This window comes from Meleagris gallopavo, chromosome 3 (assembly GCF_905368555.1).
Source record: "Meleagris gallopavo chromosome 3, MGAL_WU_HG_1.1, whole genome shotgun sequence".
Classification (NCBI taxonomy): Eukaryota; Metazoa; Chordata; class Aves; order Galliformes; family Phasianidae; genus Meleagris; species Meleagris gallopavo.
In genome coordinates, this window is record NC_139406.1 from 46,278,325 (window position 1) to 46,289,860 (window position 11,536).

The following is an 11,536-nucleotide window of genomic DNA, read 5'->3' on the forward strand; positions in this document are numbered from 1 at the left end:
ACTGGATGGGGCCCTGTGCAGCCTGGTCTAGTATTAAATGTGGAGGTTGGTGGCCCTGCATGTGGCAAGGGGATTGGAGATTCATGATCCTTGAGGTCCCTTCCAACCCGGGCCATTCTGTGATTCCGTGAAACACTTTATCCCAGGCTTCTTCTTAATATAGTTTCATATAGTTTCACTGGCACAGTCATAGCCTTCCACAATTCAAAATATGGAGCCATCCTCATTCCTTCTTACCACAAAAACGTGTTTGTGATGATAGTAAGGAAAAAGAAAGGAAAAAGAAGCAGCACCGCAAACATGTTACTGATTCTGAAAACTCACAGAAAAAGAAAACCAATACATCTTTAAACAGTGCATTCTCGTTGAGTTTTGGTGTGGGTTGAGATAATATTGAGAAAAGGTGAAAATGTAAATTGTAGGTGCTGCAAACATCTGTGTGGAAGCTGATTGTCCACCGCTGGCCCAGCAGCCTGGGAAGCAAAACTCAAAACTTCTAGGGATGCAGCATTGGTGAACTGACTGTCGCATTTGATGAGAGCACCTTGCAGCAGCCGTCGTCTCCCCTTTGATTGTGGTAGGAATAGCATCCTCAAAATATCCAAAGCTGTACTCTGCCTCTTCTCTGAGTCCCTCATGCCTGAGATCCCAACGCTGAACCATGTTTGTTGCTACTAGAAAGGCCTGTTATCAGTGTAACGTAAACCCTGGCTGAGCCACATAAACTGTGTTTCTCAAGCACAGAAGTGATCCTGAGCTCTTCGTCTATTAGATAGTAGTGGCCTTAATAACCTCTTGCATTGACTCAGAGTTTATAAGCTTTTTCCAGAACATTCACTGCTTGATTTTGAAATGAATAGTAATGGATATCACTGCTTATTGGCATATATCAAATATCGTGGTTAAAATGCAGACAAAACACCTATGATGGTTGTTGCAGAATCCATAACTTTTTGCAGTTATCCTTGGCATCCTCTAGAACAAGAAGAGATAGCTTGCTATTTATTTATTTATTTGTTTTTAATGCATCAGACCCACAAAAGCAGAGGGTTATTTGCAAACCTATCTATCTGAGCAAACAGCTCAGAAGACAAAAAGTAATTGCTCAGTGCTTACGGCTGTGGTAGGAAAAAATACTTAATTATTAATGGGAAGCCAAAATCTTCACCATTTTTTGCAGACTGTTATGCCTTGTGGGGTGGGATAAGTCCCTAACGTGCTTCATTAGAGACTTATCTGAAAAAAAAAAAAAAAAAAAAAAGTAAACCGTGTCCACATTCAGTTCAAGGTCTTTACTTCAGGAATAATTATGTCTATAGCTACACACTGGCTGTTAACTAAATGTTGTCTGAAGATCTTCCTTGAAATATCTGAAACATAAGTGATGCCGGATTAACCAGGTTCCTGAGAAGTATTTTTAGGATTATTCTTTAAAGCAAATAAGGTTATGTGACATGGCTCAGGGCAGAGAGAGAAAAGACTAAAAACCCAGGGGATAAAGCAGACTCCTGTTTGCATTTACTGCAGGATGATATATATATTGCTGTGTCAAAGGCCTTTGTATGTGTCTAGGAGCCACATGTACATCTAGAGAGTGCAAAAATGAAACAGAGTTGGGGAAATTAGTTCAAATGGTGCCCACACATTTGGGATTTCCAAGGCTGAGCGCAGGAAGTGCAGAAGACATGCTCCTGTAAATCCAAATTTACAGATCACAAAATTTGGATTCGGAATGTTACAAAATTAAAAACAAACAAACAAACAAAAAAAAAAACACTAGAATGTAGATGCACAAGCAAATGTATTTGTTACATATTTAATTAAAAGTGGTTTCCCATAATACAGTACTGTATGGGGACTGCTGAATCATGGCCTGAACCTCTAATTGGTCACCTGAGGTAAGCAATGAGTCAGCCATGGGAACACAGGTGAAGGCAATTCACCTGTGCTCCTGGAAGGGGTGGAGCCTGACTCCACCTTTCCTAGACCTATTTAAGAGCTGACCGCTAGTAGAGAAGGATCTCTTCTGGAGATCTACTCCACCAGAGTTTCCCACATGAGCCCAGGATGCGGGTGAGTATACCTATCATTTCTGTTTCCTGCTTTGGTGTAACAACATTGTAGCTAAGCTCTCTGCTATACCATAACAACTGTATATTCATTAACTGTACACTGCTATACCATAACATCAGTATATTCGTTAATTGTACAAGTATTTCTACTACAAAGAAGCCATATTCTTAGTCAATCCTTTATTAATTTAACATCTCTTTATTTCATTGGATAGTGACTTTATTCTCAAGAACTACTCTAGCAAAGAGTTCCAGAACCTGGGAAGTGATCCAATTAAAGAAGCTTAATACAAAGAGGACCAAGCCAGAGTAGAAATATCTGAGAGCATTAGGAATAGAGAAATAGAGACTGTGAGAATAGTACATGAGGAGCAGTTTCGCTTTCTCATATGACTCAAGTGAGACAATTATTAGATGTGAGGGGGATCTTTTTAGCTGAGAGAGTGGTGAGATGCTAGCACAGGCTGTCCAGAGAGGTTGTGGATTCCCCATCGTTGGAATTGCTCAAGGCCAGGTTGCTTGGGACCCTGGGCAACTTGATCTAGTACTTGATCTAGTGGTTGGCAACCCTAACTGCAGCAGAAGGGTCAGAACCTGATGATCCTTGAGGTCCCTTCAACCCAAGCCATTCTGATTCTTTGGAATACACCTGTCCTTAGGTTTTGTGGTGAGTGGAGTCCAGAACCCTGGTTTCAGGTTTAGATCTGCCTTCCTTCCTTCCTCTTCTCTCAGACATTGTCCTGAATGTTCTTCATATTTTAAAAACAAACAAACAAAAAAACTCACATTGTTTCTTAAGGAGTCTTTTTAGATTGTATCTGTTTTGTTTTTTTCCTTTTTTTAAAAAAGGATCTGCTGAGATCCGAGGCTGAGCTGGGATGGGAACACAGGAGAGGTTCCAATGAACCATTGCTTTGGAAATTAGAACAGCCTCATCAAGAGCCACCATGTCTTGCTATCTCAACTGGCAGCTGTCCACAGAATACTGTATTGCATTATAACTGTACAGTGATACATCCCATGCCCGTCATAGGTGGTGCCTTCCCTGAGAGGGCCCAAGAGAGGGTGCATTTAACTTCAGCACAGCTCGGCCTAATTACTTATCTCTTAACAGCTTCAGTTATCAAAGCTGTGAGTCAGAGGTTTGGTACAAACTGGGAGCTCTGCCAGTGGATAGGGCAGCATTTTGTGAGTCTTTGCTGTTAGTAAATTAAATGTTGGCTATGTCAATTATGATTTCATGTTTGTAAGAGCTTTAGCATTCTTTGAGTGAAAAATCTGTATTAGAGTTGTCTTCTGTTCGTACTCGGGTATTTTGTGGACCGGGCTGTTTAAGGCCCATGAAGTGGCTTCCCACTGCCAGCAGTGCACCTCCACAGAAGGCACACTCCTCAGAAGACTGAAGAGCTTCTCTACAAGAATAATTGTGCCTTCTTAGTACGTGGTTATGATTTCATACTAAAGGAGAGAAGATTTAGATTGGATATAAGGAAGAAGCTGTTTACAGTCAGGGTGGTGTGACACTGAACAGGTTGGATAGAGAGGTGGTGAATGCCCTGTCCTTGGAGACACTCAAGATCACGGTGGATGGGGCTCTTAGCAACCTGATGCAGCTGTAATTGTCCCTGTTCACTGCAGGGGAGTTGGAATAGATGGCCTTTAAGGGTCCCTTCCAACTCAAATGATTTTATGTACACAACCCAGATCTGGGTCCTTTTCCTTTTGTACCTGTGTAGCTCTGTTGATCTCCACAACATGTGGGTCAGGCCAGGAGCAAGGCCCTGCTCCATCATCAAATGGAAGGCAGAAATGAGCCTGTTGTGCTAAAGCAAGCACGTGATTACCAGGAGAAATTACTTGGCCGATGCTGAAACACCAGACATCCAGAAATGTTTGCTTTGAAATTCCAGGGACTTGACTGTCCCTTTGGTTTCTTGGAATGCTTTGATTTAGTTGTGTGGGGTGGGAGCAGTCTGTAACCTCCCAGGGGCACCAGGAATGCTACCCATTGTGCAGCTGCAGGATATGTGAATTGTCAGTGAGCTTCCAGGAGGCTGCAGATGTATACCTGGTTAGGAGAAGTTTGGCTGCCTTATGAAATTTCTTTCCACCACAGGATCAAAAGCAATTATGTGCATGAAGTATATAATCCTTGGATGGGTAATGTATAAACAGGACACGACAATGTGAGGGAACAGGGAACCCACTGCATGCAAATATCAGAAGTTTCACTTTTAATGGCGTGAGAGCAGAAGAAAAGTAGGCTCCTACATTTTCTGTCTGTGCAAATTATTCAGATCCATAAGGAAATCAAGATTTGGTGCATTTAAAATATCCCATTTTATGATTAATTTTCAGAAGTAAACATTCAAAGCCAACTTTGCTTGTTTTTGGGTGCAGTTCAGAGAACAGCCCTTGCATCAGCAGAAGGATCTGTTGACACAAATCTAATTGCTTGAGTGTCTATCTGATTTGCTCACACGTTCAGCAACTGAAGGTACCTAGCTTACATTTTCTGCCTCTACCTATGTTAGTAACTCAAATGTGGGCATAGTTTGTACCTCCCAAAAAGTTCCCGAGTCTCAGACGAATAACAGTGGAGCTGGATACCAAAAAATTTGTTTCTACACCAAGAAATCACCTGATTCTTTCTAAACTGATGGTGGGCGGCAAAACATTGAGAACGGTGTCAAGGCAACCCGAATTCTACCTTGCTCCCTGAGACTAGGCACATAAACATTGCAGGTCTTTGATGGCCAAGCCAGAGGGCAAAGAAGCATGCCAGCAGGTGACCAGCACAAGCCAGGTGAAAGTACTTATTGTCTGAGATCACTCATTTAGTGTCATCTTTTAATGAAGTACATTTTGGTGGATGGAAAAAAAGAATAGGTAGGCCATAGTGGTCTGTTTGTTGACTGTAGGCTCACTACTGGGGCATACTTTTGAATCTCCCTTGGTTCTTAGCATTGCACTTTAAGCACACATTGAACCCATGAAAGAATATAGAATGTGCTTTTAAGAGGTTTTGAGGCAGGGTAGGAGAGAGAGGAGCTACCATAAGCTTTTTGCCAGGAGCATTTTAAAAAAAATGAGAAATCATTATTTTTCACTGAAACTGAATAGCTTCTTTCTGGTGAGCTGGATCACACTGGCTGGCTCTGCAAATACTACAAGCCCTCTGACGATGGATGTTGCAAGCAGCACTGTTGAACTTACCCACAGCAGACAGGGAAATAGCGTTCAATACATCATTCACAATGCACTGCAGTGATCCCATAAGGTCAATTTCTGTTGTTAACTCAGAAAATCAGAGCAAAAAGAAAGGGGTATACGCTGAACTCTCAGACAGAAATATAGCGTCCCAAGAGTTTGTAAGGAAGGATGAACTCAGCTGTGATTGTACAGCTTGCGGAACACTGAGTGAATAGGAAGGAGCATCAGAAGGGCTGCAATGTGAAGCAGAACTAGGGAGGAGGCAGGAAGTCTGGAGAAAAGCCATGGGAGAAGATGTAGTGAATAGTTGTCCTATGCAGAGAGAGACGTGGGCACTTTGAGGTAAAGGGTTTGTTTTTTCTCAGGCAGCATGTTTTTGCTTGCTTAGATGCTTGTTTGAATGCAAAACCATTCAGGAGCAGTCAGTACAAAGTTAGGAGAAAGACGTGAGTGAGAGCGGGGAGAGGCATTCCTATGAGGAGTGCTCACGTGGCTGTGTGGTCTGACAATAGCTGAAAAGGCAGCAGTTCTCTCCCTAGATGCAATTTGCAAACCATCATTAATTAAATAACACAGTCCTTTTTTTTTTCAACTAGTTTAAGCTGTAATGGAGTGTAATCTGTTGAATAATAAATATCCCCGTGTTTCACTGAATGTTCTTTTACTGCATAATGATGCATGTCAAGAAGAAATCTGTGGTTCTCCTTGAATGTGTCTGAAGTTGTTTAGATTCACCTCTTTAATAAGGTTTTAATGTAATAACTAAAGAGGAGTAGATTTCCCAAACTGTGTGAACTGCCAGGCCTGGTAGGTGGTTGCAGATGGTCTGGAGACCATATTAAAGTAATAAAATCATAAACCAGGGAGTTAAAACGCTGATGATAAGAGCACTGAGTAGGCCACAGATGAGTGGTAGGAATTTCATCTACAAACATGAGGACAGAAGGAGTCATGAATTTCCCCCAACTTCTTTGGAGTTCTGTGTGGGTCATAAGGCAACTGTGAAACCCATTGAGCAGAGCAAAGGATGCTCTGCATTACCAAGACAGGTGTCATTGAAGCACTGCTGATCCAGCTCTGTGCATTTCTGAACATTCATAGTTAACATTTTCATGCTATGCATAACCTGCAGATGTCAATCATATCAGAGAATCGTAGAATCATATAATGGCCTGGTTTGAAAAGGACAATGATCATTTAGTTTCAAGCTGCCTGCTATGTGCAGGGTCGCCAACCACTAGACCAGGCTGCTCAATCAAAGCTATTATGTTCTTCTGAATTCCGAAAGGAAATAGTTACTCCATGCAAATTACCTTTTAAATCTCTAAATGCTTAATATTATATTTATAATCTTTGGATTCTATTTAATAGCACATCAAAAAATGACGTGTGGGTGTCCTTCTCTTCTCCAAGACTGCGCTATAAAGAACAGAAGATGGTTACTTTTCATTATGCTTCTTAGTGACTAACACATTCAGTCTTCAGCAGAGAACAGGTCTGTATCTGCACTCTGCAAACAACAGCTGTCTTTTGAGCAGGCAGACAAAAACCCCAAATCTACATACCTTCAAATTCCAGGGCAGAAAAAACAGAGGTTTGGGTTTATTTTCTAAGGGAAGCTGACATGCATAGAATTCCTGTTCTTTTTCATCTGTTAGACATAGATGATAGTCTGAAATGTAAATAAAATTATCTTCAAGTAATGAATCTATTCATCCTTACATGAGCTATTCTTCTGCATTGGCAACCTGTGGAAATGGTAATCTAATCATGCCACGAGACTAGTATCCCTTATGTTGAAAGCTTGTAATTCACAGCTCAAGAGGGATGTGGGACACTGCTGAGAAGGAAGTAATTATAAGGTTGGTGCTAGAATGAGCAGTGAAATAATGCATATTATTTTGTTCATAAGCAGGATTTTTTTTTTAGCTCATAGCATGCAGGTTTGTGCAAGTGAGCTGAAGATTTTTGTCTTTGACAAAGCTGTAGGACACCTGGTGCTATTAACTATAAAAGCCTTTCTTATATTTCTTTTCACCCCATGCTCTGTTGAGTTTCAGTTGGACCTTGTCCTTCTTGACCCCATCTCTATACAGCCTAACAGTATCCCTATACTTTCCCCCTGGTTACCCTGTCCCTCCTTCCACTAGCTGTACATTTGAACATAAAATCATAGAATCATTGAGGTCAGAAAGACTAATAAAATCGCTTAGTCCAACCATCAACCCATCCCCACCATGTCTACTAATTCATGTTCCTCAGTGCCACATCTACATGGTTCTTGATCACCTCCAGAGATGATGATGATTCCACTACCTCCCTGGGCAGCCTGTGCCCAACCACTCTTTCTGAGAAATTTTTCTTGATATCCAACCTGAACCTCCCCTGGCACAACTTGAGACTATTACCTCTTGTCCTTTTGCAGTTACCTGTGAGAAGAGGCCAATCCCCACGCTACAACCTCCTTTCAGGCAGTTGTAGAGGGCAATAAGGTCTCCCTGGAACCTCCTCTTTTCCAGACTGAACAATCCCAGTTCCCTCAGCCACTTCTCGTAAGACATAGCTTTGTATGTGTATGCGTGGGTGGCACTATTTATGTGTTCAGACAAGAATGTGCACACAGGTATTTATTGTACCTGTTAACTACACGTTCTTACACCACATACACTTTGCAGTGCCTCGCCTACCTGTCATCCTATTGCATACAACACAGGTAGAGTAAGATTTTCCAAATGCATTTCCAAGAATAACAATGCCTGTGTTTTTTTTATTAGAAAACTGCATATGCACAGTAACAATTCATCTTGTTTCTGTCTCATCTGGCAAAGTGCGAAAAAAAAAAAATATTCTGCAGACAGGAGTGTGTTAATGATGTAACTGATGCTTAAGTCATCATGTAGGATGAATTTTACACGTGATAGGCTGTGGAAGCTCACTGCAAGCCAAGTTCTCCATGAAGATCAGTAAGTGGCATGCAGCAGTCTTGAAGGATATGAAAAGTATCTTCTTAAAATCATTTTTTTCTTTTGACAACATCTAATTTGCAGAGAGGGGGAATGGGTATAACTGGCTAACTTCTCCTTAATGAGGCTTAATACAATGATCTAGAAGGTCTTATTTTTACCGGAAGTGATGGGGGAAAAAAAAGTCTTGAGCATTTCAGAGCAGCACACTTTTAAACTGAAAAGCTCTTTGTGTGAAATACTAAGAAATTACAACAAATGTTGCTTTCCATCCTGAAGGACTAGAGGCCATTCTGGCAAGGTATGAAATGAAGAACATAAACAGTGTATAATATAAAGAAAAATGTTTCTACATATTTTCTTTAATTATGTATGGATTTTTTTTAAAGAAAAAAGATTCTCTAGAACAGTGACCTTTTGCTTTATGGGATTAAAAGAAAAGTGCTCAGAAGAAGAAAATAGGGAGAAAAAATAATAAAAAAAAAAAACAACTTTGTCCTGTTTAGATGACACTTCTCTCTTGAGAAACAGGTCAAACCAGCAGGTTCTTGGTCTCAAAGAAAACTGCTGCAGTGGCCTACTTGGCTGTTAATAAATAGCACGTTCAAGGCATGTATAGAAAAGTCAACTGAATAGGGTAACAAAGAAAATAGGACTCAGCCACTGTCCTAAGCACTAAATTTAGCAAAATTGTAAGAAATACCTTTTTTATTTTATGAGTAGATTTCACTCCTGGTGTACATAGTTTGGGCAGTAATTTTATACACAAAAGAATGACATTATAGATGTAATAAACTGCCTTTGAAATTATTAAAATCTGATTGTTGACATTTTGCTAATAGTTCTGCAGGAAAGGAAGGCTGTGCCCTGAGACTTGTTAGGCCAAGATGAGTTCATGCAGACATTTTTGTTGCTGTTTTCTACAACTAAGTTATTCAGCAAAAACACCTTGAATAGTCTTTAACACCCTTGCTAGACTTTAGCAGTTGAAGAGACCTACCTGACACCTTGATAGACTCCAAAGCAAAAAAAAAAAAAGTCATGGAAGGAGACTACAGGTTCAGTGTGCAGCAACCTTCTCTCTAAGCCAGTCTTCTCTAAGTTTCCAACTTCTCCAGAAGTACTGAGTTGTTTTTCCAGAATAACTCTTAATGTGGATAACCTTAGTCCCAGATTGAAGCGGGATGCATTGATTCAGCTTAAAACACTTCAAAAATGCAAAATTATTGTGGAATGATAGCTCTTATGAGAAATGTCCAAGTAACCTGAAATGTTTCTTTGGGCACAGTTTAGCTGTGGATGATACCACTGTGACCTACAGCTAGGCACAGCCTGCATAGCCTCTTAGATCCCTTACGGTTAAAAAAATAAAGGATATTTATATTGCTAGAAGTAAGGGATGACTGATTTAATAACCAGAACTGATATTAATCTCAAATATATAATTTTCCCAGTTCCCAAGGTGTTTATGTACACTCTTCATTTTTGCACATGCATTTGTTTATCATTTGTTCACGGACAATTCATAAAAAGCAGATGCTGGCATGTGGATAATTCATCATCTGTACCTTTTAATTGTTTGGGTTTTTTGTGCTGGGTGATTGGTGTTTGACAGTGATACTGTTTGGATTCTGTAATTTGATGTGAATAACAGTTAATGAATAAAACACGTTCTCAACAAAGTTATCCACTCTCTTAAAGCTGCTACTATTAAGAGAGCCATTCTTCAAACATCCATGCAAAGAGAAATTGAGATCATAAGAAGTTTTGCAAGCAAAATAATAGGGGTATAGCTGAACAGAGCAAGCTGAGCCATTATAGTCTTTTCCAACCTGAGCAATGCTATGATTCTATAGCAGGTTGTCTGTTGCTCTGCTGAACATCCTTGTTTTCACACAGCATGCTCAGTTATTTGCATCAGTTTGTCTCTTTTTTCCACCAATCACTTTGGTTATGAGAATTCAGACCTGATTCTGTCCCTTTCTTTTGCGTCCCATATGTCTTCAGGGGCATGTTCCATCAGAGATGACCTTCAAATTCACAGTGAGCCAGCGAAGTCTCTGAGGCTGAGATTTTGATTGCAAAAGAAATCCTGTATATAGGAGGAATGGATGTGTGCAATATATGGGGCTTATTAGGAGAATAATTAAGACGACATTTTAGATTTGGGCAGAAAATGGTAGGGAGGGAACATAAAAATTGAATCATTGGTTAAAAATTTGACCCAGCCTCTTTCCTGCATCTTGTGCACTTAGTGTTGTGGAGGATTTGCTATGTGCATGTGAGATTGTATGGATTTGTGGATTAGCTTTGTTGGCATTTGCAGAGATCAGGTATTGGCCTTGTGATCTTCAGAAAGCATTTCTGTAGTGGAGAGATTCAAAAGGTCTGAATACTTTGAAGTATCAAAACTCATGTTGCTGCGTTTACTTTCTCTTTTTGTGTATTAAGTAGGTGGCCTGGATTTACCTTTTAACTAAGCCTGCATAAAATGCATCTTTAATTTTTTACAATTATGTAAAGTAAGAAATGATAGAATTATTGTGTAGTCTAGGAGCTAGAGAGAAGGGAGTTCTATTCCAGTCTGAGATCATGAACACTGATTATGAGATCTTTAGCTAAACGAAATTGTAATTGAAAGAGAAATCCTACATACGTCTGGGAGAGAAAACTTTACTCACATTCACCTTTCACTGTGGCAATGCCACTTTGTTCTTGTTAAAATCATGTATAATAAGCTCTGACTTTTTTCCATTAGTGTGGTATAACATAAATTCAATCATCAGGGTTTTGGGATCCTGTTGACAAGTTTTAAAACTCCCACTGTCACTAAACTGACTTATTTTAAAATAAATTGCAGTGAGGAGGGTAGAAAGGGAAGAAAAAAAAAAAAGGGTACCTCAGTACAGAAAGGACATTGAAAGGACATTGAGGTGCTGGAGCAGGTCCAAAGAAGGGCAACAAGGCTTGTGAAGGGCTTGGAGAATATGACCTATGAGGAGAGATTGAAGGAACTGGGGATGTTCAGTCTGGGGAAAAGGAAGCTGAGGGGAGACCTTATTGCTTTCTTCCAATATCTGAAAGGTGCTTACAGCGAGAGCAGGGTTGGTCTCTTCTCACTGGTTACAGGATGAAGGGAAATGGCCTCAAGCTGTGCCAGGATAAGTTTAGGTTGGATATCAGGAAACACTTCTTTACAGAAGAGGTTGTTAAGCACTGGAATAGATTCCCCAGGGAGGTGGTCGAGTCACCATCCCTGGATGTGTTTAAAAGCTGTTTGGATGTGGT

General features: G+C 40.3%; 1 protein-coding gene across 1 annotated transcript in view; it reads left to right on the plus strand.

Annotated features, from left to right (window-relative positions):
- DLGAP1 (DLG associated protein 1) overlaps window positions 1-11,536 on the plus strand; it is a 233,548-nt gene that overhangs the window by 184,822 nt on the left and 37,190 nt on the right. The window lies entirely within an intron of this gene.